The 25,643-nt window shown below is 40.0% G+C and overlaps 1 protein-coding gene across 2 annotated transcripts in view; it reads right to left on the reverse strand.

Annotated features, from left to right (window-relative positions):
* The window catches only part of zmiz1a (zinc finger, MIZ-type containing 1a), a 169,656-nt gene that overhangs the window by 130,540 nt on the left and 13,473 nt on the right, over positions 1 to 25,643 (reverse strand). The gene's annotated exons all lie outside the window — the stretch shown is intronic.

A 25,643-nucleotide genomic window follows, 5' to 3' on the forward strand; every position in this document is an offset into this window, starting at 1 on the left:
AAGTGGACACGCACAAGTTGATGTTTTGCTATGTACGTTTTGGACATTTATTGATATATTTTACCTTATAGTAGACATTAGTTGCAGCAAGACAACTGTATGTAGTGTTGTCGTGATACTAAAATTTCAAACTTGATTTCGACACTAAGGGCTCGATACTCAATACTGACTCCGATACCAGGATGATGAAAAAAAAACACACTAGTTAATGTGTCTTATACTTGTTCTGATACAGCTCAAGATCATTCTAAAGATATCAGGAAAGGTTCATTTCTGTCCTGTGAATGTGACTTTTTGTATCAATCCCTGCTCAAATGAGTATCTAGTTTTAGTATCGATTAGTATCTGATTCTAGATACTTTTGACAACCCTAATTGACTGTAATAAATAAATCTCCAGTTTGTGGTGTGTACAGAAAGGTCAGCCATGCGCTGAGATACAAGTAATTGTGTTAACACTTTAGTTTAGGGCCCACCTACGAGCCATATAGTTAGTGATTATTCCGTTGTTAGTAAATATAAAACACTTTTTTATGAAGATTATGATGTAAAAGCTTGTATTGATAATAATGGGAAGAAAATAGTTAATGGTTGAGTATAATATAATACGGCCTTAGACACAAAAGTACTTATTTTATGGTTCCTACATTATAGTTTGTTAATTGTAATTATATTGTTCATTTGTTAATGTTACTTGTTTAATTTCCCCCAGAATATATGAAGATCTCTTCGAACTAGTTTTTAGCTCGTTTCTTCGTACATTTATCCCTGAACTAGACCCATGTTTCAAGTCCTTTTCCAATGGTTACTGACATGTGTAAAAACATCACTACTAAATCACTATCAGAACCGTTTTCCAGGTAGGTCTTTTCTTTGACAACAATATGTCCCTCCAAGGCCCCTGTAGCTTACACATGATCTAGAAAAAGAAAAGGGACACTAGTCGGTACCACACAGGCAATATTAAACCATACACACCGGCTTTTATTGTTTGTCCACACTTCTCATATGAAGCAATGTATTTGATTTAGTTCAAGTAGGGGGACCAATGATTCCCAAATGATAACAAAAATTGAATAAAACGCCAAGGCGCTGGTTCAGACAGAGGACAAATGGATCACGCGGGACACCACACACCGGTGCTGAAAAATGTATGCGGCGGAATCCAGGAGGGAGTTTGCTACGCTGGCCCATTTACTCCTACCTCCTAACCCTGCCTGAGAACCAATGAACCAATGAACAACTGCACCACCCATCACACTGCTAGGCCCCCTTCCCTCCCCTGTGCCCCCCACATTCTCCCCACATATGGGACCCCACCCCCTGGCTGCACAGGAACAATGCCCTTCCTAAAGGTTATCAGCAGCTTGGGCGCTTGGTCAGCCCCTCATCCCGAGTCCATTACACACGCGGAGGGGCCAGATTCATGGCTTTAATACACCTCTTTTAGTCTCTCCTCACTGCTCCGCTGCTGTGGCGGGCTGCTTCCCTGGGCTGGCTGACACAAATCCACTATAGGCCCAGCGACACAGGCTTATGCACACATGGAGGTAAATGGGATAATCAAGCGCTGCCATTCATAAAGTTAAAGTTGTTTAAAAAGCAGTTTGGAGTAAATGTCACATGAATCTACCAAGAAGGTGAAAGGAGACTTGATGCCAATGACATTACTCAGTATTCATTGGTGCTGGGCAGGCACTTGGAAACAGGACTCACTAAATTACCTTCTATTCCTGAGTAGTCGGAAACAGCTTCAAATTGCTCATTTGAAAAATTAAGAAGACTAGTTTCATTTTTCCCATAGGTGCCCTGAGAGGACTATAAGAAAAATATTACAATACACATATGACCTTCATGATATATTTTTTGAATGTGCAGTATAATGGCAAATTATTCTGCATTTATAACAACAACAAGTCCAATCTGCCCTTCAAACCCCCATTTTCTAACACTTAATTTCCCCTTTGCTAACAAACAGATTTATCTAATCCTTTTGGCTCCTTCCATTGTCTTCCAACCAAAACACAAACATATTTGGCTGCTATCGAAATAAATAAAAAAATCAGTAGATAAATGCCCAGAAGTAACAAAATAATAAGAATACATAAATAGTTGTAAAAGTTGAAAATGAAAAATGAGTGCACTTAACAACAGCATTTGTCTTCTCTGCTCTCTGCTTAAAACACGTGTCTGCGTTCATTTTTACCACTGCACTACTTCATAAAGGGACTTAATCACAGTCATTGATGAGCTGGATGTTAATTGTTGGGGCTGTAAATCTTTTAAGACCCTGGCGATTCGTTTCGGTTTCGATTATTGGGGTCCTGATTCAATTAAAAAACGATTCTTGCTTTTAAAATGACTCTATTTTTCGTTGAAAATCAAAGAATATTTATTTTACAAATTTCAAGTTCCCGGTTGCAACAATCTTTTAAGTAAACTGTACATCCATACAAAAGAGAATTGTTCTTAGATCAGGCAAGAATACGATACCTGAAATTATATTTAGTTGTAGGCTATTTATTTTATTAGATCATAATCAAATAAAAATAACAGATGTATTAAAACATTATCGTCCCAGTTAATTCATATTGCTGCGATTAAACTGAAATATGAGGACCTATTTGTCAAAGATAAAAATGATAAATATTTTCAAATTACTTTAATAGTATATTTACAATGAACGGGGCGCTGGCCCTTTAATTCCAACAAGTTGTGTCTGTAGTTAGCGCATTAGCTCTACTTCACTGATAACAACAACACAGCAAACAAATCACAAAGTAAAGTGATTCAAAGTAGCTCTAATGTCCCATTCATCTCTTCTCTGACTCACTGCTGTCTCACGCAAGTCTCCTCCTCTGTGCGTGCTGTGTGTGTGCTGCGTGTGGGTGTGTGTGTGCATGCTGTGAGTGTGTGTGTGAGCGTACTGTGTGTGTGTGCTGCGTGTGTGTGCTGCGTGTGTGTGCTGCGTGTGTACGTGCTGTGAGTGTGTGTGTGAGCGTACGGGGTGTGTGTGTGTGTGCGTGGCGTGTGTGTGCGTGCTGCTTGTGTGTGCTGCATGTGTGTGTGGCCCCTCCTCCTCCCTCCAGAGCGCAAAGAGGTGGAGAGGCTTAAAGAGACAATGACTTAAAAAACACTATTTTGATGAATTCGTGGCATAACACACATTTTTAAAGGCATTTAATAGAACAAATACGACAAAGAGAAACACATGTAAACTCCACAAAGAGAATTTCAGGTGAATTTTAAGAGAGGCATTTTACTGTGGTGGAAACGTTGTTAATTATTTAAAATCAATTTTTAAGAATTTGGGGTTGATCCAGAATTGTTAAAACGTAGAATTGCGATACTTTAAGAACAGATTTTTTTCAACAGCTCTATTAATTGTTCATAAAAAAAATGTGTGTTAAATATCAGCTTAGGCAGATAGAAAAGGGCTTAAGAACCAGTCGACGAGCAGCTCCACCAAGACACTGACCCCATCTAACAAGGATTAATGAGACTTGACCAGGTTAAGGCAAACTCCATATGTCACAAATGCAAATAATTCACTAAACAACAATTTAATCCTTTATAGGAAACATCTGCCTTATGTTATTTGGTTCTATCATGCACTTTTTTACATCATGTTAATCATGTGTGTCTGAGTACTCTCACACGTTCAACCACATTTTTTTAGATATTTACGTGAGGAGTTTACAAATTCACAAAAGTTAAATAATTTCCTCAGTCAGGACAACTTATTACTTAGTATTTGCATTAAATGTATTAATTTGACTAATACGATGAGTTGCACCCATTCTCACCGCTCTCTTCCCTTGTCTTGGCTCCGCCTCCCCTCTGCCCTCTACAGCAGTGGCAGACACAGCTGAGCAGAGGGTGTGTGTGCCTGCAGCAGCGGTCAGTCCTGAGTGTGACCCACGGACATCTCTAGTATCTGTCCAGACCTGTCTGAGGCTTATATTGAGCCATCTTTTTGTTCTAATAAGATGACGCTCTCACGCCACACCACAACATCTTGCCATCCTGCACGCTTCCTCCGGGACTTTTTTAATCACTGAAATTTTATAATTTGCTCAAAGAGTAGCTTTAGTAAAATGAACACACAGTAACCTTTGTAAACTCACCCCTATGTCCCAGCAGAGGACAGGGGTGTATACAGTCCCAGCAGAGGACAGGGGTGTATTCAGTCCCAGCAGAGGACAGGGGTGTATTCAGTCCCAGCAGAGGACAGGGGTGTATTCAGTCCCAGCAGAGGACAGGGGTGTATACAGTCCCAGCAGAGGACAGGGGTGTATTCAGTCCCAGCAGAGGACAGGGGTGTATTCAGTCCCAGCAGAGGACAGGGGTGTATTCAGTCCCAGCAGAGGACAGGGGTGTATTCAGTCCCAGCAGAGGACAGGGGTGTATACAGTCCCAGCAGAGGACAGGGGGTGTATACAGTCCCAGCAGAGGACAGGGGGTGTATACAGTCCCAGCAGAGGACAGGGGGTGTATACAGTCCCAGCAGAGGACAGGGGGTGCAGTCAATGGCTGACAGCTGTACTACTCTGTGCTTTATAAATATAATACAGATGAGAGGGGGCACTGACAGAAATTGTTATTCAATTTTACAGTAAACTGATATATATGATTTATTTTCAAGCCAGATCTGTTTTACAGATGTGATTTGCTTGTTGCTTCCAGCTGTTAAGTGTTAAAATTCTATTTAAATTAAGCATGAATAAAATTAGCTTGATAAAATTAACTAGGAAACTATTATATACATTTATAGCACGCACCCTTAAATGTTCTGGTTGTGCTCCTAAAATAATCCAGTCAGGGGCTATTGTGCTCCTGGAAAAAATGTTTCCAGGCTTTGAATACCAAAAACTGCAGAAAATTCGATAAAAAAACAACCAAAATGTTTGCGTTGCTGAACAAACAAACATGAAACAAACTTCTATTGTGTAAAATGATACTTTGCTCAATTGAAGGGTTAACAGATATCTTTTAAAACAACATCTTCTAAAACAATAAACAGATGGTTAAAGCAACAGAGCTGAACAGGAGGGGGGTGAGCGGTGGGGCCCCCATTTTTCTCAACACCTGCTAATTCATTTAATCCATGAAAAGAAGGGGGCAAGAGCGTACTGTGGGAAGAGGGCCTGGTTTTGGAGCAGGGCCAAGAAGAAGAGGACAGGGCGGAGGAGAAAACCATAAATACACAGGGAGGCGAGCAGGTGTCGCAGACAAATGTGATTTACAGGGCCTATGTCCCATTCTGTGCTGACAGGTAAGCCTATTAGGTTGATATTAGCCAGCTATAACACGCACCGATGGACCCTGGTAAAATGTGTGCACAGGCAGGTGACGGTGTTTAAGGAAAAGATTAGAATATCACATTAGCCATACATTCTCCCCAGCTGAGGAGTTAACAATAATGCTTGGAGAAATAATAGGGAGATCACTGAACTCACACAAGGATGCTAAGCAGGTTTACCTAGAACGCACACGAGTGGAGAATATGACAAACTAACAAATAATAAAGCACAATAAAAGCTGCTTCTTCTCAGAGTTTATGCTTCACTGTGATTGGATGATGGTGGCTGACCGAAAGGAGCTGAAGAAAAGGGCACAGAGTGACAATCTCACCAAATTATCACTCTATGAGGCTGTGCAGTTGATCAAAATTAATTCATTTCTATTCACTAATGATTGTTTTAATGGGTTGTTTTAATCGTTGTTTGGAGCAGAATTCAGACTTCAGAGGATGAAATTTGACTATTTTTACATTATTTATCATTCATATCACCAACCCATATTGAACCAAAGCATGTTTTATTTTGCTTTTATGTAAAAAGCTACACACAGTGACATAGTCTCCTTAACATGAACAGCTTTGCACAACATTAGTTCAACTCAGCTAAATCTGAACTGGAAAATGTTTAACAATTATCTAGTCTCCATCTACTTAAGCATCACTGACTTATATCCCTTACAACCTGATTTCTCAAGGATACCAGAGTTAAAACCATCCCTTATCTTCCTTCTAATTAAAGGAAAAGTGCACATCGTCCTTATATATTGAAACAACACGAGACTTTAATGACAAGGAGCTGAACAATGAGGTAAATAGTGGGATGGGAGAGCATTTGTGCATATATTGAAACTGGCCAGGGAGCAATCACCAAAGAATGCTAACATTTATGAGAAACTAAATGCACTAGAACAGCAAGCTGGGATCTGCAATCGAGTTTCACTTGTAATACGGCACGAGAGACACGAGACTACGGGAAAATTGCTACCACTTGAGCGGCACACTACAGATGGTGTTGAGAGGCGCACTGCATAAGGCAATGTGTTCCTTAATAATGTGGTGAATATTGCGGCGAAAAGTGCTCCATGGCTTCTGCAGTCTCTGGCTAGCTTTTTTTCTGTACTCTCGTCGCTTTCATCCCGGATATAAGAGGCTGCGGTGAAATCCTCAAAGAAACTAATCGTGTTAAATGAGGTTTGTGTCTGTATCCGTGACTTGTGAGTGTCTCTTCCATGTGGGGGGTTTATAGGTGCTTTCAACTGAGTGCAACTTGTGTCTGCTCCTTGCGTCTATGTCAAATTGAGCGACTGATAAAACATAGGAGAAATTAACATGGTACAGAAAGATTATCTATTGTGCAAGCTCCAGGGAGTTAGGCCTTTCATGATGGTTTTACATTTTGAAGTATGACATATTGCTACAAAAAATATAATGATAAATGACAATATTTAAACAACTTAATACTGACTCTACAGCAGGATAAGGCCTGTAAACCATCTAGTAAAAATCAGAGATGCACAGATGTTCTGATACTGATATCGATACTTTAACATTAAGTATCTGCCAATACGTCTGTGTAATCCCTTAGTCGTCCAGGTCTGACCTATAGAAAAAGCCGAAATTAAATCTGTCAACTGTCAAAATCCAAGCGGCTGGATGAGCAGTGAAGCGTTTTCACTCCTACGACGATTTGTCCAGTTAACAGATTTAACTTCGGCTTTTGCTATCTGCCAATACCCAAAATTAACTGATTCCAGTGTAGGGACGGAAAGTGGCACTTATTTCCTTAAAATACAGCTAACTTATTACACAAGAAATTCATTTGTGTTATGTAACTGTTATTTCTTCTTCAAATAACTACAGATCCACTTCATGTGAAAAAAGTTCAAACACTCTAGGCCACATGTGCCAAACTCAAGGCCCGGGGGCCAAATGCGGCCCTCCACATCATTTTATGTGGCCTTTGACAGGGTAAATTAAAAGGTATGATGGTCTTAAAATGTCATTTTATCAGGAAATACGCAGTTACACAGCCATATCTTTACATCTAGGCAAATGCATATGCAATATTTGTAACTTGAATAAGCAATAAATACAGAAACAGTTAATTAAAAAGTTAAAAAGTATTTAGATTTATTTTACATCTGGCCCTTTGAGGGCAGCCATTTTGCTGATGTGGCCCTCGGTGAAAATGTGTTTGACACCCTGCTCTAGGCCAAAATCAGCGTGTAAATAATCTTATTACATCCAATTAAAGGTCCAACCAGGATATCAGCTTAATCGATATCATGGACCCAATACTTGATCCAGCAAATTTTTCAGTATCAGTGTCAATATTAGATACCAGTATTGGTATCAGTGCCAGTAATAAATTAATAGCACAATTTACTTTTAATAGTTAGTTCTAGTATCTATAATTTGTCATAGATAGTAATTATTCAACCAACTACATCTGGTGTTATCAGGCTTTATACTACAGTAAAAACAGTAAAAAATAAAAATAAAAAACATCTCTACACTGCAATGAAAAGGTACACACAATCATTATTGAGTCTGAGCAAATATTGTTCTTTCCATCATATATTGCACAAAAAGTCAGAACAGTATTCATGACAAACTGACAGAGAGTAGGAATACATTGTCTTGATAGAATGAAAATCAATGAAATGTTAGATTTTATGTTGTTTTCCACTGTTAGCATTTGTGCCCATTTTTATCCCAGGACATACTTAACATACCTATACTTATGTTATGTTGTGTTAATAGGCTATGTATCTTCTGGTGTAACAAATACGTAGAGCTTTTGTTTAACTTCAACAGACTCCAGCCTCTATCTAAACAATTGTCTTGTCCTATTGTTTCCACGGCACAAACACACTTGGCAATGAACAGTATAGAAACAAGCCCCACAGATAAATTCTAAGTAATTGAAAAAGGCCACCCTCTTGTGTTTCATAATCTGGCTTGGTATTACTCCCTTAACACTACAATCCTCCTATCTGATGATGTGCCTTGTTCATTGACTTGAGATAAACCAATTTTCTTCGCCGAGACTTTAAAGCGATTCGATGACAAAGCCTAAGTTTGCCTGCTAAAAGCCCTTAACACCGCTGCGTTTACTTTAGCTTCCTGGTGGGATTCCTCGTCTCAAGCGGCCTCTGCGCTCTTACAATGGATCCTCTTGTCTTACTGTATACATATACCTTATCATCCCAGGCTGGGGAAGCATGAGGGCTATAAAAATCAACCTCATCTCCTTAAAACAGGCAAGGCTGTCCCTGGGTGTCTTAACACAACTCATCAACTGTTAAACCAGAGAGAGGAAGGAGGAGAGCGGTAAAAATCAATGCCCCCCAACACGGCAAACAGCAGTCGATGATGTTAGGATGGAGGAGGGAAGAATCTTTTGTAGCCTAGCGGGGGCTAAGGAGAAAGTCCATGTTAAGCTAAAAAGCAGCAGCACTAATACACCTAATTGATTACCTTTATGCAAATAGACCAACTTTAAAAACAAGAGAATGCAATTTAAAATGAAGCAGAGTCTTTGGAGGATCGATCAGCGCAGCGAGCAGAGGAGGCCATTTCCCTCCAGCCGAGATAAAACACTTTACTGTGAGCTGTCAGATACTTATCAGGGGGAAATTAGCAGAGGAATAGCATTTGCCCAAAACAAATGGGTCAAATGTCGCAGCGGCCTCTCCCTCATCCTACTGTCCTTGTGTATTTTCAGTGATTTGAATACCAAAAAAACGAAATCCAAGAGGAAGTCTAGATTGTAATTGTGCCTGAAGGTGTAAAGTGCGTTCAAGTTCAGATTCCAGGCTTGTTATTGTGAGGAAAGTGTGATTTGTAGTGAAAATTTGATGTATGTAGCTTACTGAGACACAAAGTAGACTTTATTGGCAACACAAAAAGTCACATCGTTTGGGAATTGAACTTGGGACCTTGTTGTGAGGCAAGAGTTTTAACCAGTTTTCCACAAGATCAATATGTTGTTGTCTCACACTGTTATTGGCTAACTTTCTTTTTGTAGAATATAATACAGCCACAAAGTGTATCTTCAACAGTGGTTTTCCTACTAATTAATAGTAACAACACTAAGAATGCAGTTTGCTAGTTCATTTAAGAAAGGCTTAAAGCTGTTTTACGGATAATTCTCTCCTGTGAGTACATCTAGCCGAAAGAAGTGCAGTTAGATGTCTTAATCCAGCTATGAGCACAGCCCGGCTAGCTGCAGAACGTGAATGGAGGGTTAGCTTCATTCAAAAAGACCATTTGTAATAAAACTCCATGTGGGCAGGCAGGAAGGCCCCAGTGCAGCAGCCAGAGCAAGCTGTTTGAAACAGAGAAGATGAGGTCTATGGTTAGCCTCGGCACAGTCTGGGCCCTGGGGAACACTCTGGTGCAGCATGCCAGCGCCCGCACGTACACACTGACGCAAATCCCATCCCCAATCTCCTGGCCAGATCTCACCAAAACAATATTTAGTGATGTTGGCTTGCTGTCTGTGTTCCTGGCTGAAGAGAACAAGGGAGAGAAAGGGAGAAAGAAAAACAACAAAAGGGATGTGGCCCACACAAGACACGAAGCACATCAGCATCGGCATGAAGCATGTCGGTGCAGTCATCGCTCAGCAGGTAATTATGATAACAACGTGTTTCCAAAGTGGCCTCGCACGAATTTGCTTTTTAGAACACTTACCCTTCCTCAAAAAACATCCCTTGCAAAAGCAGCCCATGAAAATACAGTGAAGTTATGAGCCACTTATGTACCTTAAACCAAACCATAAACAGGTCCATTATGTCCACACCACTGTTATGTCATGTCTGTGTATCTTGAGCCAAGATCCTGGTCAGAAAGAAATACACCAAGACACAGGTAGAACATGCAAACTGATCAGGGTAAAGTGGTCACGATAAGCGATTGCTATCTACTTTGTCACCATAGATATAGCACATGATGAAAAATGTATAGCCTATTTCATTTTATGCTGCAAACAATCACATTTAAATTTTATTACTTGGAATGCTTCCTTTTGCCACGAAACGTTAATACCTCAGAGACTATGTTGCTCAGTTTTCATTTCCAATTTGCCGTGACAAAGACGGCCTCACCTCCACTGGCTGCACTGTATTTTATCCACTGGCTTCTATTACATCTCATTGTAAACACAGTCTGGCCACATGGGGAAATACATCATTTCATTGTGTCTGTTATGGAGGCGCAGTAACAGTGGGTGTTTGTCCTGTGCCGAGTGGCTTGTGTTGACCCTGTGATTACCTCTGCGGTGCGGCATTTTCCTCGCCTGTCATCACGGGCGACCCCTTTAAACAGGCAGCACAGCACCGCAGCGGGGCCGGCCTGTTGACATACTGAAGACATTTAAGTTAATCCCGGAGATGTCTCTGTGTTTTCCCAGATTATATCTTCAAAGGGGAAACACGGCCGGCAGCCTCTACTTGAAAGGGAGAGAGATGCAGAGAGCTCTTGTTCTGGAGAAGGAGGGAGGAGGGGGGAGGAATAGCTCAAGAATGCAATCATGGTTTTGGAGTGGGAGAAGGCCTGTCCTGGCTAGCTGCTCGCTGGTGGGGGTAAAGAGCCAATCCGACGTGGGGGAGAACGCACACCTGCTGGAGGCACACAGCCCTCACCTGTGTGACCTGACACAGGTAATGAATTACACAGAGCTGACTTCACCTTTATCTCTGCTAATAGGAGGCACCACACACTAGGACTAGAGCTTAGACAGGAAGACACCAAGGAATATTGATTAATATCAGTCATATTTCCAGAGGATTTCAATGCATTTTGTTGCAGCAGCATAATAAAAACATCACATGGTCCATTGCAGGTTTCAGTGCAGCTCATACCAAAACCACAGAAGTACTATGCACAACAATATTGTATGGTGACTTTAATTCTGTGATGATTTCATGCTTGCATCCATATTAGTACTTTGCAGCTGATCATCAACATTACCTGGACATCTGATGCTAACTGAGGGCACTGCTCTGTTTATACTACCTTAAAAAGGTATAAAACGTAAATAAAATGTTCTTTTTATTTAATAAACCAAGTGAAGCAATGGATTTCATATATAATTTAACTCAAATTGCACTATCAAAAGAGTTGTTATGCTGCGTAATCATCCCATGCTCTAACTAGTCATGATCATATCTCTTTCATATTGTCACACGCAAGAATAACAAATTGACTGATTTTCCTCCTTGGATAAGAGCTGTGTTTGCAGTAATTGCAATTCACTATGTGGGCGGCGTACAGACTTTTGTTGGCCATTTTTCAAGACGAGACTATCAATACCAATCTCATGTCTGCAAATAATCATTTAGCAGATCAGACAAATGTCATCTCTTGTCAGTTAACAACAAGATAAATCACTGCAACATATTAAGTGACATCCAAGTGTTCTTAACATCCCAGCAATCTCCCTGGAGGGAAATCCCTGGTTTCACGACAATAGCTGTCTTTGCCCTAGCTCTGAGGGCACGGCTTGAGACACTGGCGTCTAATTTATGTTTATAATAATAAGACAACAGGTTATTAAAGCCATTTATTGTCTGCAGCCAGACAGGTTTGATTTAAAGAGACACTTGCTAGGTGCGTAATTCTTCTCGTAAAATAGGTCACATCAGCCATTTTTACTATTTATTTAAGGCTAAACCAAAAGCAGATGTGTCTAATTTGACCGAAAGTTACTATGTCCACTAAAACTACAAGTAAAACAGAGAGTTATTACTTACAAAGTTACCACAGGAGGCACATCAAGCAGCTTCTTATAGCAAGTTTTAAAGAATATACTTGTCACAGTGGGTGACAATGTGTTCTTATGGATGGATTTAAAATATATTCTTTCATTTCCATGTATGCATTTATTTTTAGCAGATCAATTAACTCAAGAATGTAAATATACATGTATCCAGTACACTTAATGTACAAGTCACATATCTTTTTCAGATTTATTCTGCAAAATTGACTTTTTAGAGCTTTTAACCATGTTATTGTTATTTTCCCCTCTCTACTGACACACCCAAAGTTGCATATGGAATGATTCGTGCATGTTTGAGCAATCTTTAATCTCTGAAGCCATTTTGCAGATCAACCGGTATACACCCAATCCTCTGTATTTACTTTGTTCTCCTATTTTATTTTTGTAATCCGTGATGCAGACATGTGTAGTCATTTTGATACAAATTTTTAAAATACGCAGCTCGCTAGTGTGATCTGCAGCTATCCATCGGAGTTGCTGAAAACTTTGCAGCTCTTTGTTGTGATATTTTCTAAGCTTTCTGATGCAGAAATCAGCTGACTTGTTTCTTTAATTAAGCCATTTTAGATGAATATTGCAATTTATAATGTCGAAATTATAACAAAATGATCCATGGGTGTCATAGATTATAAATATGTAGCAGACACAAGCACAATGTCTTCTTTACGCTCGAAAAGTAGTGGTAAGGAGAAACGTATTAAATCCCACCCCTGTTTTCCATTAGAACATAGCTTAAAAGCTTTGTTTTCGATTCCTTTTCAATTGAACAGAAAAAAAAAAAACTATAATTAATTTTCTATTGAGAACAAAATGAACACGTTTTGCAGGTTAGCAGTGTGGCTTGCTTAATCAGAAACACCAAAAGCATGCTAAATTAGTCTAAGAATGCAATTGAAAATCTAATGCTAGTTGTTGAACGCGCTTCTAATGTTGTCCTATTAGCATCATTAAAAACAACTTAAGCCAATCCTGTTCCGTCCTTCTTTTTCTGTTGGCTGAAAAACTACAAACATAATCGACCGGGCTGCTACATTTATCAATCCCAACACGCTACTTTTCAGGTTGTGACGGCTGCATCAATTCAACGCTGCTGTTAGGCTGACGGAAAAGAATGGCGAGAGCTTGCCAACACATAAGATTTTGAAAGCGCTGTGGACACGCTACGAGATGTAATCCCTCGGGCGAGATTTGTCCTTTGCATTTGACCCATCCGGACTATTTAGGACTTGATGCTTCTCGGGGCGTAATGTAGTGACTATATCTTGACTCTTGTGAGACCCCTGCAGCTCTCCTTCTGTGTGTCCATAGTGCATCATCACATAAGCCGTTTTAGACACTTGGCTAGTCATCTGAGGAGGGCTGCAGTGTGGTTACTGTCTAAGCCTTCAGCTCACAGTCAGTATTACAAGCGCTAATTGAAATGTATCACGCTCTTGGTTGCTACACGAGGGGAGGGGTAAAAAAAAATGAAGAAATTATGAGTCATATCTGCTACAAATGTCAGCAGTGACGTCCTGGGTGAGCGCGGGCTCCTTGTCAGTGACTCACGGATGTGTTTGACAACGTGGCTCTGACGGACCACAGATCACTCGGCGGAGGCAGTGTCTTCTCCAGACGGTGACCGCATTGTGATAAAAATGCAAGCTAATTATAGGCAGGAGTCAAGAGAGGAGCTAATGGAGATGAGCAATTCAATGGTAGTCACAGGGCTTATTGAGTATGTCAGGGTTTTAGTAGCTGTGAATGAGGAATGGTTTGGAGGTTTGCGTAAGGTGATACAATGTGCACAATATCCAGTAATCAGAGGGTCGCTGGTTCAAATCTCAACCATCTATACTATGGTTGTCTCAGCCACAATAATGCACTGAACATGGATAACAACTTGTTCTAGGTCAGTACGTAGCTGCATGATTAACCGTGGACAGTTGCTCTACTGTTTCTTCTGTGTCTTCGAGCGATCTGCATTCTTCAAAGCATGTGTTATTGGAATCTGAAGATGCTGACGCAAAAGTATATGTTTGCGTGCATTGTGCTATTCCAGGGTGCCATTTGGAGCTAAGAAATATCATTCTAATATTTCACTTCATGCTCTTTGTAAAAATGGCTCTTTTGCACACATCGCACAAGTTCAGTGAGTTCTTTTCTATCGCTGCAACGTACAACAAGTCATCACTGTTATTGTCCAATAAAGTACAAGGAAATCCCATGTTGTTCTATCCTATAAAATGCACTTGGTGACACCACAAGTGAGTCAGTGCGCAGAGGCTGGAGCTGGGATCAAAAGCCAGCATAGTGAGGTCTGTCTATTATCAGCTGCACAGACTGTACACCGGAGCGGGCAGAGGGGCCAAAGCCACATAACCACCAGAAGGCTATTTTTGAGAGCAGCAACAACAAATATGTCATCCACGGCAGGCTGGGCTGGGACAGACAAATCAGCTGAATCACAACACAGACTTATGCAAACTGGTGTAGTGACTTATAAGCTGAATCATGCAAGAGGGAAATTAACTGAATTACTGACTCATACTCGTGAGTTTTGACAGTTTTAGAATACACTGCAATATAATGATTGCACAGTCTGTTGAGCCATGTACTCAGTATGCAAGTTATGGTGAAAGATTAAAAATAAGTGCATTTCACAACTTTCAGAGGAGAGAGGGGAGTTTTGTTGCCTCGGTAAAGCTAATAACTAGCGAGTTTCCTGGTTTATAGAGATAAAAAGACTGTATAATTAAATGCAGACAGTACACAGCGGTCGTAGTTTGACCCTAAGAGCTGCTTTTACAATATATCTGTACTGGGGCTTCCTTTGACTTTATTACATGAAAAAAAGGAACAGCAGCGTTAACATTTTAGGATGCTCTAGACTACCCTAACCTAAGAGTGCAAAAAACTGTTGCTTCGACTTGCTTTAATCACACCAAGTATAACAGAAAGTTGTTGTTTTTTGCAGTATTTTATTATTATATGTTATATCAAACGTCATTTTGACCTAATATAAGCACGTGGAGAGTTGTAGATTTAGCCATGATTGATGTCAGAAGAAATCCAGATGTAGGCCTTAATCAAGCAAAATAGTGTGATAAGACTCAATGCAGCGACAGTAGTCACTGTGAACGAGCTCTGCGGTGGGCCCCTCCTTGCTTCGGCCGTGGCTGAAAAATTAATGCAGCAAACTGACAACACTTAGGGCCTCCCTCTGCCTCAGTCTCTCCCCCTCTCGCACTGAACAGGATCAATTACCCAAGCAGGGCTCCACTCAGCAGCGCTAAAGAAACAAGAGGCTGTCTCCTCCGCAGCTGTGCCCGTGCTAGTGTGTGTGTGTGGCTTTATGATGAGTGCAGAGAAGGAGGAGGAGGTGGTAATAGTCTGTTTGCTTCTCTCTAATGACAGCGGCAGAGTGGATTAGCGAGCCTCCTAACCCATCAGCATCACTCCTCCTCGCAAGTGACAGGCCATGTAAATAACAAGACATGGGACTACTAGGGGAAAAGAGTTTGTGGTAGTAAACCTCAAGGGTTGATCATCTACAGGCTGCTAGTGACAGTCCTAGCAGAAGTGAGCATGCTGATGATGAACTGCCAAGATATTACAAAAATAGTCCTGCATTTGTCGTATTGATTAAAAACTCAGCTCATGTGTCTCTTGAAAATGTTTGATGTAATAAACAACCCAAAAACACACCACAAAGGTGAATAAGGTTGTCAAAAGAATAAAAAATCTCATATTATCAATGCTAAAACTAGTATTGACCTTCCCTGAACAGCTGTAGAATGATACTTAAGTTTATTTAATAGAACTAGTGTAAGACTATAATGCCAGTTACGTCCTCCCTGCCATGAAAGTAGCCCAAGTTCTGGGGAAGGGTACCCTCTGTTTCATTTAAGCCAGGGTCAAGTGCTTTTGACATGTTTGCTTGAGGGAACAGAGATGTGTCCCTTAATATCTGTAGTTGCGTTTTGCCTTCCGTGCCAGTGATAGTTTGAGCTTTTAGGGCTTATTTGTTAAGAAAAAGTGTGAATCTTTTGCCCCCTCGCTGTGAAGTCACCACCAAAATGCTGCTTTAAGATTCTCAGCCCTCGCGGTCCTGTTTTTTTAAGTCTTGCCCTGGTCTTCATTTGTATTCAGAAGGAGATTTCCAAGAGTTCCATTTCTTACGACATCAGCCGAGTTATTCAAATGCGGCACATCTGACTGGAGAGGATAACATAAAGAAAGGCATCAGCAGAAATGGCAGCAGGCAGTAATCCCCCCGGCCGGGCCACTTGTGTTGGGCGCGCAGACAGGAGACAGGCAGGGGAGAGGCAGGTCGTGCTGTCAGTGCTAGCACCCTTATAGGAGCCTTATCAGTGGCAGCCAAGGCACTCGGCTAATAACCCTGCTGATGCGGCACTGTGAGGCCAGACACACGGAGAGAAAGAGCAGCGGACATGGTTTCAGTTGCTTAGAGAGAGCACACCTGGTACAAACTGCAGTGAAGCTTCTAGCATACGGCACTGATGGCTTTATGGATGGTGTTGGCCAATGCATAAGTACTTCTATAGCAAATAACCTTCCACCAGATAATTTATTCTTACATACATGTGTTTGCACAGCAGGATACATACGAGAGCTTCATGAAAAACATCAGTGGAAAAAAAGACCATATTAATGACATATTAATGACTGAATTGTTTACTTGATATGTGGGTAATTTTTTATACTAAGGAACAGAGTCGATACTCAATACCAATTATTTTATTACAATATGGTCTTAAATCTGTGTAATCCCTCAGTCGTACAGGTAGGTTCCATAATGGTCCATGGGTGTATACTAGTCTATGTGTCTTATACTTGTGAAAGATACAGCTCAAGATCATTCTAAAGATATTCAGGAAAGGCTCATTTCTGTGCTGTGAGTGTGATTTATTTAGTATCGATACCTGCTCAAATGAATATCTATTTTTGATACTAGTTTTAGTATCGATTAGTATTAGATTTTTGATACTTGTGACAACCCTAGATGGGGATAGATAAAACTTCTTTAAATTATCCAAATGCAGATTTTATGTGATTGCGTAATGAACCTGCACATAAACCTGTCACTGTCATAAATAATTAGATTAGATAGTTTGTTGATTTTCCTTCTTTAGATATTAATATTATATTATTACATTAACTGTATACTTAAAATATTTGAAAAAAAAATTTGACTCCGAACATGCACAACAGGCATGAATCTGGAGAAGGGTCCCCTGCTGCTTCACTGTGACCACTGCTCCTGAGTAAGTTCCCCTAGTCTTTGTGGTATTGTAGTATGGGTCAAATGGTACATAAATGGCACTAAACAACTACCTTCACGAATACTTTTTCAATGGGGTGATAACATCTCTAAACCTATTCTCAAAAGAGTGGCCAGGCCTCCGTGTCAAAACCTGATCTCAGAAAATCAGGGAGACCGCTGTGAATTCCAGGTGCCACAGTTGTGTCCTTAGGTAAGGCACTTCACCCACAGTGCCTAGAATCCAAGTGGTGTGCGTGTGTGTGTGTGTGTGAATGTTAGTGATGGTCGGAGGGGCTGATGGTGCAGATTGGCAGCTTTGCTTCCGTCAGTCAGCTCCAGGGCACAATCGTAGCTTGCCACCACCAAGTGTGGAGTGAATGAATAATGCAAGAAATTGTAAAGTGACTTTGAGCATCTGGAAAAGTGCTATATAAGACTAAGGCATTATTATTTGTATTATTATTATTACTATTATTACTATTATTATTAACTATTAAAATTCATCTCATTTACTCTCGTGGCCTTTCAGAGCTGTGAGTGTGACACACAGGTGTGATCTGGTGTCATCAGTGGCACCATTGTTGGCCCTGTCGCCCTGTGTATCTGACTCCTGCATCATTATCGCCATTCTCAAAGGTCAAGCACAGTGCTGCCAGCTCTTCTTGTGTGATTTATGTCAGCCTGCTATTTCCTCTGTTCACGTTTCATCTCCATCTGTAAATCTAATCATGGCCGCAAGTCCCCGGGCCAGCTCTCGGGGCAGGAGCGATGGCCGACAGGAAGTGGCTTATGTAAATATAGTGCTGTTGACACAAGATGGGCAGCGGAGAGTGGCTGGCTGTTCCTATGAGACGCAAGCATTACGCACCGATAAGCATTAGTTAGTTAGAGTGCTACATTTCATTTTCTCAGCCCAATCTGTAGTATTTTTGATATAATGTGAAGCTTTATAGTGTTGTCACTGTAAGTTTGACAATATGATAACAAACCACATAATTACTTATCTATGTTGTAAACTTAACTGGATTCAATGTGCACAAAACAAAAACAAGAAATGAAACATACCCCATATAAAAAAGGCTTATACTACATACTGTACATAAGCTATAAAGTAAGTTTTTGGTGTTGTCGTTAAATTATCCCCCCAAAAAAATGTTCCCAAGTGAAGTTTATTCAAAAATAATTTGCTTTAATATTGAATTTTTTTAAATCATTATTTGAAAGTAACGTGATTATGTCAACAGATTCTGACACGCAAATACATACGCTTGTTGCAACAGTTATGCCACAGCCCTATATTTTATCATGGTCAAATTTGCAATGCATTGTGTAGCCGTACTGGAAAGTGTAAAGCACAGACACGGACAGGCTCCATTTGTAGTCAATGAGTAACTCCTATTGACACCAGTAAATTATGGTGTCACTCACATGACGCAAACGCAGCCCGGCCGAATGGGGACGCTGGCAGGCATTCTTGCTTAAGCTAATAATGATTACCTTTCTGAAAGCTTTTACATTCACTTTAGCATTAAGGGGAGATCTACTGCTGCGTGCCCGGGAGCAGCCTCAGAGCACTTTTGAGCAGAGTAGCCGCACGCTCTACCCTGCCACATGTAGCATCAAAACTTAATCAGGTCTACATAATGGAAGAATACCACTTCATCCATGGCTGTCACAATAACACATTTTGAACTTGTTTGCAGCTTTTTATGTCTTGGTAACTTTACTCCAGAACTCAAAAATGCCCTCTAAAGCTCAACCAGTCTATAGTTGCTAGAGTTAGAGAAGTTGAACTAGTGTGTACTAATGTCCGTTAGGAGACTGACAATGATGTCGTAACTGGAAAGTAAAATTCTAAGAAACTTAACCACATCAGATTTACACAAGTCTAATAATTTGACCTTGGAGTTTAACAGTAGCCATACTCTTAAACTCCAGGGTTGGGTTGTCAAAAGTATCAACTAAATCCTCATTTGTACAGATATCGGTATTAAAAATGTTACACTCCCAGGACACAACTTAACCTTTCTTGAATATCTTTAAAATGATCTTGAGCTTTATCAGAAAAACTATAAGACACACAGACTAGTATACACCCATGGACCAATGTTCATGGAATAAGTATATAGTTTCATCACTAGTTTTAGCAATTTAGCATTTAATCTTCGAAACTCTTGACAGCCCTAGTTCCTATGTGGCTGATGTTTTGAATAATGAAAAATAATGATTGCACGCGAGGCTAGTCATTGATTCCATAACATTTCTGTAATACTATGAAAAAGAAGCAAAAAATGGTTTGCAGAAGAGGCGTACAAACAAATACCATGTTATGAGTAGTATTGCGTGTTTGTGTGCAGCCTTGAAGGTCTTGGAGTAACCCACCACGTTGCTCCGCCACACGCAGCATGAAGACTTAATCAGGTCTCCACTGTGGAAGGACATGGCTTGCTTTCTGAGAGAATTCCCTTTGAGCTCAGTGATGGGAACCTTGGCTGTGACACGGAGAACCCTGAAGGCCTGTCAACTCATCCACAGCAGCTCAAATCAGTACACTTGGATTCACACAACTCCTGCTGCACGCTCTCCATACAAAAGACCGGCACGGATGTCTCCAGCCTGGGCAATGTGCGTGTGTGTGCGTGAGACCTACTTCTCATCTGTGTACCAGAGCACTTCACCGTGGCATATGACCATCTCAACGCCGGCCGCGCTGGTACAGGATTGTGATCTTAGCATAAGAGCAGCGTGCAAAAAACATGAAGCGTCGCCTTGAAAATTTTATGGAGCAATTGCATCCACTTGTCAAAAAGCTGGAATATAGTTCAGTTTCAGAAGAGATTATGGGGTGAAAAATGTTTTTGCATGTCAGTTGACGAATAAGCTTGATACTCAATACTGATTTCAAACTGCAATAATTTTCAACATTAAACCATAGATCAGTCGCATCCAAATCACAACCCGAATCGAAATCGTAACGTTTAATTGACACAATTAGTAAATCCTGATGGTGAAAGTACCATTATTTGCTCTTTTTATCCAGTCTTGTGTGCATGATACATTACAAATATTTGCTCTGTGTCTTTTAATATTCCAACGATATAATCAAAATTTAATAAAGTAAGTAGCTAAGCCAATACTCATCTGCAGTCTGTAACAAGCACCCTCTTAGAACAATCCCACACACGCATCGGATTAAGACGCCGAGGAAATCAATAGAAAGCCTTAATTCCCTTTGACAGATATTATCAACTCCAGATTTGAAGATGATGACTGATATTTTATATGCCACCAAAACACAAGGAAAGGAGCGCTTAATAATTGATGTCGCCAGAGCGGGGAGATTTTAACCGCTCTCCTCCTGTTATCAATCATTAATGGAGTTTCCATCAAAAACACTTCAGGCCCTCAAGTATCAGATCTCTACTGAAGGTGGAGGGGGCGACATTGAAACATCCACTTAATCAAAGGGCAACACAATACGCACTCATTTTGGTCAATTAGGATAATGACGCTGCAAATTGCTAAATTGTTGGCGCCGTAAGTGTAAAAGTAGGCATTCGGTGCAGAGGGCTCCTTGTGTTACAGGGGTTAATGGGAAAATGTTTCAAATCACAGGGTATGGAAACAGCTTGCCATCCAGTATTTGGTAAGGCTCAACAATTATAGGTCTTGTTAGGATGTTTGTGAAGGTATAGAAATTAATTTTTAAAACTCAATGTTCATATCAAGAGCATTTATTTTGAGAGATGTGTCCAAGTCTAACTAACTAATACACGAGAGCTGCACAGTTCTGGAAAAATATTGTGATTTTTCTGACAAGAATTGCGATTACGATTCGATTTGCGATTTAAGTTTGGATGGCAGGATTCAGTTCAAAGTTCACATTTTAAAGACGTCCAGGAGCAAGACTGAAATTCGAACTAAGAACATGTTTGTGGAGGTCTGGATTACAAGGTTAATAGGTTTTTTAAAACATAAAAAGAGAGGATTTTTTATTGCAGAAGAAATTATTACTTAAATATCTACAGTTTATAAGATTTGCCACTTGTGACCATTCAAATGCGATTTCGACTGGATTGTGGTATAACACAGATTTTAAACGTTTAGACAATACCTGTAGAGGCGAGGGCAAAGTTTTACAATGGAGAGAAGACGCTAAATCGTGCAATGTAAATAATTGTAGCTATTGTGATTTGCTGATTGACACCATTCAAATTGCAGCTTCAATTTAACATCAAGCTTTTGCCATCTTCCGTTTTGTTTTAGCTCCTGGTACATTTATCTTATTTAGGGGGAAAAGCTCCAAGGCCTGGTCAAAGTCACCCAGGACACGATGTGCATCAGCGACACTCGCAAAGAGCCGTAACCGCGCTGCATACCCTTTTAAACAAAGACAAGGTTACACTAGCACTGTGCATGCAAAAACACACTTGACTTTTCTTACTTTGGTGCGACTTTAAAAGAGGTGATCACAAAGGCAACCGCACTGTTAGGACAACCACGTGGACAGTTTACGGACAGTGGATTCCCAAGCTAGCACTTCTCTCTAACCTGTACCGTACGTATTACAGACAACCATAGTAGAAGTACGGATAAAGGATTTGCTCAAGGACATTTCAAGGGCTCATGTTGCGCTACTTTCTGATGTATGTTATAATGTTTCCTCATCACAAACAGACCTGGAGTTGTGTTTTTGTTTCATTCACACATGTTTAACACCGAAACCTTGTGTATTTAGGCAGAGTAAAATTGCCAATCTCTACTGAACTAAAGGTAAAAGGAGCTGTTAACTTGAAAGCGACCACTAAATGACATCATAAGGTTGTTTTCTTGTTGTCATTTTGAACTTTGGAGATGTGTGAATGAAACAAAACACAACTGCGGGTATGTTTTTGAGGAGGTAACAACATTTTAACATGGCTTAAAGCTTAATTTTGTCTGATATAAGACCTTTAAATGGGAAAAAAAGCTGAAATATGTATTTACACTACAACATCTTTGTGACTTTTAGATCGGAAAAAATTAAGTTGGGTTAAGAAAATCATTATTTATATTCAACATTATACCTAACCTAAATTAGCACTTGAATCATGTTTTGTATTTGACTTTCTATAACCTGATGCAATAGAAGAGGGCAAAACAAAATGCTATCTGGCAATGATGAAATCCAATAAAGATGAAATTGTATGAAGGGGAAAAGGTCAATTGAGCTACAAAGCCGAGATAAACTGCACAATTCTAGATATTGAATTGAGGATACTTAATTCCTGTTTAAGCTGATCCTTAAGCTGAATCTAAATGTATTGGACGATCAATCTATCTTACAAATATTGTGTTAGATTGCACTAAATTATGCATTAAATAATTCATTATATTAAGTAATAATACGCATTGGGACAATGCATGTGGGTAGACTGTATTTCACATTTGGTTTAATACTTTAATAGGGACATAAAAAGCAGCATCATAAAGTTACAATAATATTTAACATAACATGGCTCACTAATTGACCAGCTGGTGGTTTTGAGTTCCAGGTTCTGCCCTCCATTTAAGCATGCTTTTTTTTATAGGTTGTCCAGCAACATAGCAACAGCATCACTATAGCATATTTTTTATTCCTTTTCGTGCTATGCTAGGTCTTCAATTTTTCAAACAACACTTTAAGAGCTGAACTTTCTCACCTCTGTCACATCTTGTGTTTAAAAGGTCAACAACTTCATACTTGGCGACGCTTCATGTCGCTACTGAACCAGTTGACTGTAGCGTAGGTGAGACTACACTCTTGTGATGGCTAAAATTAAATATCTATTAAGTAAGCTCAACATAGTGAATTTCCTGACAAAACAGTGTCGTGTCCTTTAGAAAAGAGAGTAACAGTTTGAGCAATGACAAAAATGGTGTTTCTAATTACCTATCAAGACGGCTGTAACAGTGTTTCCGTCTGCCAATGATCAGTTGGTGGCACCGTGCCATATCTAACTCACTTGGTTTGATTTGTAGCTGCGGCAGATTAGCGACTGGGACACAGCAGTGATGCAGAGGCACACACATTTTCTCTAGTACTCACTGCCTTCTCATCTTTATTCTGCACAACTTCGCTTTATACTCTGGCTTATAAACTGTCCAGTGCGAGCGAGCGACCTTGGCTGTCATGAGTAAAAAACACCTTTTCCAGATGGCTGCAAAAGAGAAAGAGGTGGAGCAGATAAATTCTGAAGCGTAGCAGTTTTGGGACATTGAAGAAAACAGAAGAGATGGGACTTGATACGCTATTCTGTTATACAGTCAGCGTCTATTGAAATCGCCAAAATACAATTGTCAATACATGTTAAAATAAATGTTGAGACACTGAAGCATTGTTGTAATTTATCGGTTTACCCTTAAAAAATATTACATTCAACTGGAACATGACCCTCATTTCACATAACTTGGAATGGGATTGACAAAACACGAACATAACGTAGTAACCTCTGGAGAATTTTTAAGGCTGATATCAGATGTTTGGGTTACAAGAGCGATCTCCACTGATTTTCATCAAATTCTGGAAAGATGCAGACAATTCCCTTTGTGATAAGATGGCGACAGATATGTTACTCTCTATGTAAATGTCCAAGTAAACTCCTGCATAAACAGCACAAGGCCGCCCTTTGAGCCACATTATAGCCCGGTTATGAAAACATTGCAACATTAAATGTGTGCTATTTCCAAGGTTCCACACTCTACACCAGATGAATAGGTAATTTTGAGAAGCAATCTCACCTCACAAAGGAGTGTCTTACACAGCGCAGCATGGTGTACTGTAAGCTTTGGCCAAGTTAAGTGAACAGAATTAATGTAGAAATCCAGCTAGCTAATATTTGCTCAGTGGATGTTATCTGAAATTTGCAGAGCAGCAGTTGTTTAATGCCTTACAGTGTACATTGGCTACATGTTGGTTCCACTTACAGGAGCAGCACCCAAGTCACTTTGCTTAATATCCCCACAGACAGCAGGCCTCTTTATACCAGGCATTTGTAAACACTTGTTTTGATGGCATTGCTATCTGCACTTGACAAAAGCTCTTATATTCAAATGGGGGAGCCGTGGCTGACTTGGGCTCCCGCCAACAAAGTGGCATGGGTCAATTATGTTGCAAAAGATAACAACAGCTGCTGCCATTTATCTAATCTGAGCCCGATTTCCATCTCACCGATTTATATAAGGTACACCAGATAAGTGAGATATTTTTTGAAAGAGAGGACAGGCGTCATAGGGAGCTAATCTGTCCATCACAAAAGATAAGATGGCACACTCAAGTGAGCTCCAGGTGTAAAGACGAAATGGTCAGTAAATTTAAGCTACAATAATGTTCCTCAAAACTACAGCCATTTATAACTAAACCTGATTGAGTTATTACTAAACCAGGTAAAATTATGCCTAAACCTGACCTTAACTAGTCAAAAGTTTCATGATTACCACTAGAAGAAGTGCACATACCAAGCTTCATGTACTTATGTCTCAAAGCACAGATTTCCATTTTGCAGGCAGCCAGTAAATCAAATGGCCAGACAATTTTGGGACAAGCCAAAATTTATAAAACCGTCAAACATTAAAGAGTCAGCTCCTGAAAAGCAGTGCATTGACGAGGCACGCTGTTGGAAAATCAAATCAGTGCGCCAAGCAAGTAAACAAGTGTGCCCTGAAAAGGATAATGTGTTTTTTGTTCCTAGCACTTTTACACGGTTACTATTCCACAGCTGAATATTAAATCTCAAGGGTGGTATAGGCCTGGAATAAAGAAAGCCTCTGTCATGTTGACATAATTTAGAGCAGCTCTACTGATTATTTATACCCTGCTTCCAAAGAAATACACACATTTCTTTATGTACTTCTTCTGTTTTAAAGCCAATTAATTGACAAAAACACAAATAAAACGATACCCTGACTGGTTAAACTTAAACCTCAACTTATTTAAACTGTTAAGTGTTTATTTTTATCTGTCTAATGATTTGGGGGTCTTAATAGCAAGGTAAGAAAATGCGAGCCCCAATGTGACTACTGGACGTCTGTCCAACCTGTTCTTCCTGATTGTATCTCCAGGTCACAACCATAAATTTGGTGGAAGACTTGCCAGCTATAGGAAATATAAACCAAGACATCCTTTAAATTTTTATATTCTTGGTGAATTTGAGAAATACCTTTATTCTCATAGCTATTACAGAATTTTCTTCTTGGCATGAACCTGTTTTCAGGGAATGTCAACCAGCATACTCCTAACTGATTGAGAGGAATCAATATACAGTCATTATTCTT

Source organism: Periophthalmus magnuspinnatus, chromosome 15 (assembly GCF_009829125.3).
Source record: "Periophthalmus magnuspinnatus isolate fPerMag1 chromosome 15, fPerMag1.2.pri, whole genome shotgun sequence".
Classification (NCBI taxonomy): domain Eukaryota; kingdom Metazoa; phylum Chordata; class Actinopteri; order Gobiiformes; family Gobiidae; genus Periophthalmus; species Periophthalmus magnuspinnatus.